General features: G+C 44.0%; 1 long non-coding RNA gene across 1 annotated transcript in view; it reads left to right on the top strand.

The window, feature by feature from the left end:
• Positions 1-6,423, top strand: part of LOC147012235 (uncharacterized) — a 29,130-nt gene extending 22,707 nt beyond the window's left edge. Inside the window, exons 2-3 of the long non-coding RNA XR_015051523.1 lie at positions 3,065-3,163; positions 6,051-6,423. This is a non-coding gene — a long non-coding RNA (uncharacterized LOC147012235). The remainder of the gene's footprint in view (positions 1-3,064; positions 3,164-6,050) is intronic.
• Positions 6,424-6,720: the final 297 nt, after the last annotated feature.

Below are 6,720 nucleotides of genomic sequence, written 5' to 3'. Positions count from 1 at the left end.
AGGTCATAGCCTTCTGTATCTTATTTCAAAGTGCACTGATTCTGGTGCCAACCTCCCCCATTTAGTTATTGTATCTCTGGTATATTAATTTTCTAATGCCAATTCTTCACAACACCTTGTATAAGTGCACCTGAATTGGTGCCAATTGTCTAATCATTGAATATTTGCATTGTGAATGTGCCAGTTTGTTGTGGCTCTCCTGCATTCGAATAATTTTAGGCCAAAAACATCGGAACATATTAAATCTAGCTGAGATCAATTTGGTTAGTATGCGACGGCAACCTCAGTATAGATGTGTCAATGCTGCATGAATACAATAGTATACCGGGTTATCAAAAATATTAAATATAATAATTGTGCCCCCCCATCCAGTTCATATGCCCCCCTTAATACTGAGCCCTGGCTACGGGCCTGCACCAGGCTCCCCGGAATTGTCGGCCATCGCACACGGATAATTTGTGACGTGGCGGGTCGCATAACCTACTGTGGATGCCAATAACTCAACCGCGTAATCTAGGGTACTCCCGTCTATGGGTTAATCGGGTTACCTAATTGATCATGTGATTTAATTACCGGGGAACAAGCCCTCGGTACGCCTTGTCCGAACCGGATCGCTCTACCGGATCGGATCACTTTACCGGATCGGATGCAGCCAAGCGACACTGCCAAGGACATACCGGCTAAAAGGAACGGGTTGTTGGGAATAAAGTCCCGGCTAAACTAGGATTCGGACCATGCTGGATCAATGAAAGAAAAGACAAAAACGAGCAGGGAACATTCCTAATAATGATTTCTTACAATGGGCAAGGAAAGGTATGTGGCACATTACGATTTATTGGGTGTGTTGTGCAGAGATAAGGGAGAGAGGTGTGGTGCAGCAAATAAACAAGCATCTTACAAAAGCGGACACAGAGTGGACTTAACACGAAAATAATAACAATAATAATCATAACAATAACGATCTTCTGCAGTCTTACTTAAGCAGACAGGCGCCAGGACACGCACGCACACGCACACACACACACACACACACACACACACACACACACACACACACACACACACACACACACACACACACACACACACACACACACACACACACACACAGAAAACCCAATGAAAAGGGAGTATTGGAACAAGAAGGGAGAGGAGTTGAGGCTGCGATCGGTACCTTTGTTCTTTGTTTGCACGATGCGCCACCGATATGTTTCGGGGGGGGGGGGGATGCTCGGTGGTGCGGTACCCGACAGCTGTCGCATCATCTCTGGCTTCAGCAGCGTGTGTGCAGACCGTGTTCGTGAAGGGGGGGGCTTGAGTGGAGAAGGAGCGGAGTCTAGGCAGCAGGAGGTGGATCGTGGCGATGTCGAGCAGAGCGAAGCGAGGGCGAGGCCAGAGCGAGAGAGCGATAAAGAAAGAGAGGAGGAGAGACTGCTCTGACCTTTTATAGGATTTGCAGCGCAGGGGGAGGGGCCACCCCGAAGCGAAACGTCATCACCTGAATCGGGCGCTCCAATTGGCCTTGACCCATCAAGTGGCCCGCTAACTTTGGCTGGAAACCGCCTCACTTCATTTCCGGCAAGGTCATCCCAGACAGCGAACATATTTCGCTCCAACCCCACGACATGACACGAATCGCCCACACCGTAAATAAATCCATACATGTTTCGCGAGCGGCGTACGTGTCAGCCTTCGAGCACATTCTATACAGTGCGTGGGGTTCGGCCATTACGCACGTGGCCAGCGCCCACATTCGCACGACTCTGCCAGCGTGTGCGTGCATCTGCCTGGGGGATGGTCAGACGGCGGCCCCTGGAGTATCGGCGGAAAGTGGACGCAGTGACGTGCTGCTTGGAGCATGCTCCCATATCTGACCTGACTCATGGGAACGATTTAAAGAATTAGGGTGGAGGGATGGTTGTGGGGCTTTTCGACACATTACTGAAGGGCAGGAAAGACATTTTGTTTTCTCACTACACAGGCTTTTACACATGTCTTTGCATGTCAGATGTTGTGATAGACATTTATTAATGAAATAGCTAGTCTATCTTACTCCCTTTACCCCTCATCTGACTATTCCCGCAACACGATAGATGGTTTTGGTTTTTTATTATTATCTTGCCAAAACGAAGTTTTGCAAGATATGTTAGTCAGCTTGTATGTTTTTTTTTTTGTCTGTAATCACGTATAAATCACTCTGCAGAGCACAGTTATCATTGGAAATTTTTGTAACTTCGCATATCAGAGGCCTATAGAGGTCCCTTTCTGCGCATAAAATTTTGAAGGTCAAGGTCAAAGGTCAAGGTCACTGTCGCAAATCAGGGGAGTTGACGAAACCCTTATTTTTTGAGTAATTTTGATCGGATCGTCTTCAAACTTCATGGGAATATAGTTCATGGTCTGGCGCTCAGCTGATTAATTTTGGTGGCGATTGGCCTTGACCTTCATGGTTAGCGCCTCAGGTCAAACATATTTGACCCCAAGGTGAAATTTTCAAGTTTTAGGAACCATATCGTGTAGTACCTCAAATTGAACATCTCGATGAGTGCTTTCTAGATATGTCAAGCTTGAGACATTATGACGTCATTTGGTGATGTTATGAGGCAAAAGCATATTTTTCATGGTTACTCTGTAGAACGATTCTCATCGGAATCTCTCGTAGGCAGATATTCCTCAAGGAGTCGCTCCTGGTGGATAGCAGCTCTGTTCACCTCAGTGTGACCTTAAAGAAGTCACACGTGGTCACCTTTTGGCAAGATACGGGTCACACTGCGGGTGACATTGGTTTTTTATTTATTTTTTACCTGTTGTTCTCCCTTAATTGCTTACCTCCTTTTATGCACCTGTTCCTGTGTCGGAAAGTTGTAAAGCATGAGGTTTTGGTGAAGTTATTCTGCTTGTACTTTTACACAAAAATAGGTTGAGGTGGACGTTACGGATTGATAGAGATGAATGGGGAAGATGGTCAACTTTGAACAAACGATCGACCCTTCTCGGCAGATCACGCAAGTCATGGCATCGTGATCATGTAAAACAATATTAGAAAATGCAACACTTTGTGCAGGAATGTTTCACAAGCAACTTCATCTCCGGGCAGAAGCTTATCTTGATCAACTGCTCTTCTCTCCCCCGAATAGGAATCACCAACTTTGACCATATGAAGGTACGATGTTTGATTTATTTTACCTTGTATGTTCTTCTTCAGAGTGTGCTGTTCAAAGACTAGTAAGGATAGCAGAGACTGATAAAAACTCTAATATTTTTTTAATGTGCACACACCTTAAAAAGTCACTATAATCTGCCTGAAGACATCGATGAAGAAGACTGAAAACTGGAATTGGAACAAGGAATCTTGAGTGTTCACCTCATCATAAATGGATCTGTTCTGTTCTTGCATATGGAAGCTTGGCTGCCAGGTAACTAGCATTTCTTGGAAGCAGAGCTGTGCCACTGATGCTGTGTCCCTCTACCAGTACACTGGTACTCATTTCACTGATCTTGGAAGGATGACAGATGGAATCAACCCCAGCTGGTGTTAAATCAGCAACCAACAAGGCTCAAACTCAGGATGCTAGGATCCTAAGCCATCCACCCTAGCCACTAAGCCAATATCAGGCTTTATCATAAATGGTGTTAACTCGATATTGGATGAAATTGACTCTTTCCATATTGATAGCATTCAACTTGAATTACTTTACAATAACAATGGTTTCCTTTTCGTACAAAGCGACTTGTTTAATTTGTACACCATTTTCACAAAACAAAGCTGCCTCTTTGCCTCATGATCGAGTGACGTTCCTGCTCAGTAAGTGACCAAAGACTTGTTGACACAACTTAGAGCTTAAGGGTACAAGTATTGATCTTCATAACTCAAACTCAAAGAGAGATCGTCACCTGATGGCAAAGATCAAGAGCTTTCCTATCTTGTGAATAATGTCGTTTCACTTTTACCATCTTGTGCAGTTCTTTGAAACGTATTCAAACATTCTGCATCTTCAGTTTATTTGATCAACTATTCAGTGGAACTGAAGTTAATAGACTGAAAGTTTGAGAGGATATTATTAAATTGATGATCCAGTTAATGTTCGATGTCGGTGTGCGTGTGTGTCGTTGGTTGTTATCTCCATGTGTGGTTTCAGAGGGTGAACGGAGTCCTCCCAGGTCTCGAAGTACCCACCTCCATCTTGGTAAGGGGAATAATGAATCATGGACAAAGCTGTGAAGTTATTTTGTTCTCAAAGTTTTGTTCCGAGGGCTCTTTTCAGGATCGTCACAGATCGTCACAGAGCCCCAGACAGCCTCCAACTGTAGCTTGTAGTAATATTTCCAGGGATTGTTTGAAAGATCTTTATCATTCCCAATGCTCCAATTATCACTTTCCAGTGCTCTTCAGCTTCCAGGATATTTTGACTTCATTTTTGAGGTCTTGGCATTTGGTAATTTTCTTGATTTCTGTGTTGCTTAGGCCCAAATCACTGGGTACTGACAACTCAATTCGCAATGTCTTGTTTTCATTTTTGTATCTAAGTATGATATCCGGTCACAATGCCTTCTTTTCGATATTCATTCTCGATGAGATCATCACCTCATACGTGAGTGTTCGTTACCTCCTTGTTTGCAGTGATCGTTTTTGGTTCATGTTTCAATAAGTTTTTATTCTCTCTCTCTCTCTCTCTCTCTCTCTCTCTCTCTCTCTCTCTCTCTCTCTCTCTCTCTCTCTCTCTCTCTCTCTCTCTATCTCTCTATCTCTCTATCTCTCTATCTCTCTATCTCTCTATCTCTCTATCTCTCTATCTCTCTATCTCTCTATCTCTCTATCTCTCTATCTCTCTATCTCTCTATCTCTCTATCTCTCTATCTCTCTATCTCTCTATCTCTCTCTCTCTCTCCACAAGGCTGTTGGTTGCATCATTGTTTGGGGGCACAGTCGCATCGCTGATGCAATGCTCCCTGCTGGTTAGGGCAGGCATTCGGAATTTCTTCATTGGGATGGCAAATGCTCATCTACCCTTTGCAAAGGACACCGTGGGATTTTTAACGTCCAACAACTAATGTCGGCAGACATGACGCCCGCTTAACGTCCTCTCGAGGGATGGGACACACATTGATGAATCACCTTGCCTGTGAAACACCGGGATGACGTTTTATAGCTGGGTCGTGATTCAAATAAGTTTTCTGAACCTGGAACATTGAATTTTTTGCAGATGTGCCAATGGATTACTCTACTGTACGTACTTTGCTGTGCCTTTGGGTGCACACCTGTTACCTCCACCACTGAAGGTGGGGAGAGGTTATGTTTTCACCCCTGTTTGATTTTCTGTCTGTCTGTCTGTTTGTGTACAGGATTTGTCAAAAAAGTTGTGGACGGATTCGGACGAAATTTGATGTAAATTTTGGGTGTGTAACAAGGACGAACTGATTAGATTTTGGTGAAGGAGGAGGAGATTGGGACCATACTCAATGCAGAGCGTTGGTGCTGCTTAAGCAGTCTCTTTGGCTGTTGGGCACAATCCTGGATGGGTTGCCATTCCGACACAGTATACCAGCAAGCTGTCACTCATGTTGCTGACCTCGGAAGGATGACAGGTCGAGTTAACCCCACCTGGTATTAATTCAAAAGATGAGCAGGATTTGAACTCAGGACCATAGGATCCCAAGCCCACCACTCTAACCATTAAGCCAACAACAGGCATGATAGGGCCAAAACGATTGAGAGACAGGGCCAAAAACGATATATGGCATGATATCTCAAAAGGTTGTGGACGGATTCGGTCTAAATTTGGTGGATGAGTTGTGTGGGTGACACGAACAACAGATAAGATTCTGTAGGTCCGGATCCAGGTCTGGATTATCAATGGGATACAAAACATAAATGATCTTTCTCCTCTATGCTCCGACTTTTGTTGTTTATATTTATCTTGTGGAGGTGTGTGTGTGTGTGTGTGTGTGTGTGTGTGTGTGTGTGTGTGTGTGTGTGTGTGTGTGTGTGTGTGTGTGTGTGTGTGTGTGTGTGTGTGTGTGTGTGTGTGTGCGCGCGTGTGTGCGCGCAGGTTCTGGCTCAGGCGGTGCGTAACATGGTGGGTGTGATCGAGGCACCCTTTAGCCGCAGCATTGCTTATCCTCGTTGTAACTTACACACCTTTTTCCTCGAGAAGAAGACCAGAACTGGACTTGGCGCAGATGCTCTGACCCAAGACTCTTGCATGCATATGCTGAAGAACATCAATTGTCGTTCAGTAGAGTTACCTTCATTTCAATGAGTAAACTATCAACGACGTGTTTTTCTTTCTTGAGAAATGTCTACTTTCCATTCGAGTTTCTGAATTACTTGCCATTGAATTCCTCAGGATATTCCAACAACTCTGTAAATACATCTTCATATACAGTATTTATTCACAATTCAAATAAATTTGGCATGCCCTTCGTTGCTTTGCCAACGGATTGAATGAAAAGACAACATGTTGTATTTCACAACCATATTGCATGTGTATATGTATCAATGAGGATGTGAAATGAAGTAATACACATGAAAAAGGATCTTTTATAACACCTAATTGTTGTTGGCATGGCTGTGGTTGTTGGTGTTGTTGTTTGTGTGCTCCTCCATGGACTTTATATATATTTATATTGCTACTTTAAGAAGTATTGTTGCGGAAATGGGCCCTTAGTGGGTTATTAAATATAGGATCAGCCCAGATCCCCCTTAAATGCATGTTTAGC

The sequence above is a fragment of the Eptatretus burgeri genome, chromosome 15 (assembly GCF_056783735.1).
Source record: "Eptatretus burgeri isolate ZD-2024b chromosome 15, Ebu_testis_v1, whole genome shotgun sequence".
Classification (NCBI taxonomy): Eukaryota; Metazoa; Chordata; class Myxini; order Myxiniformes; family Myxinidae; genus Eptatretus; species Eptatretus burgeri.
This window is presented reverse-complemented; position numbering and strand designations above follow the sequence as displayed.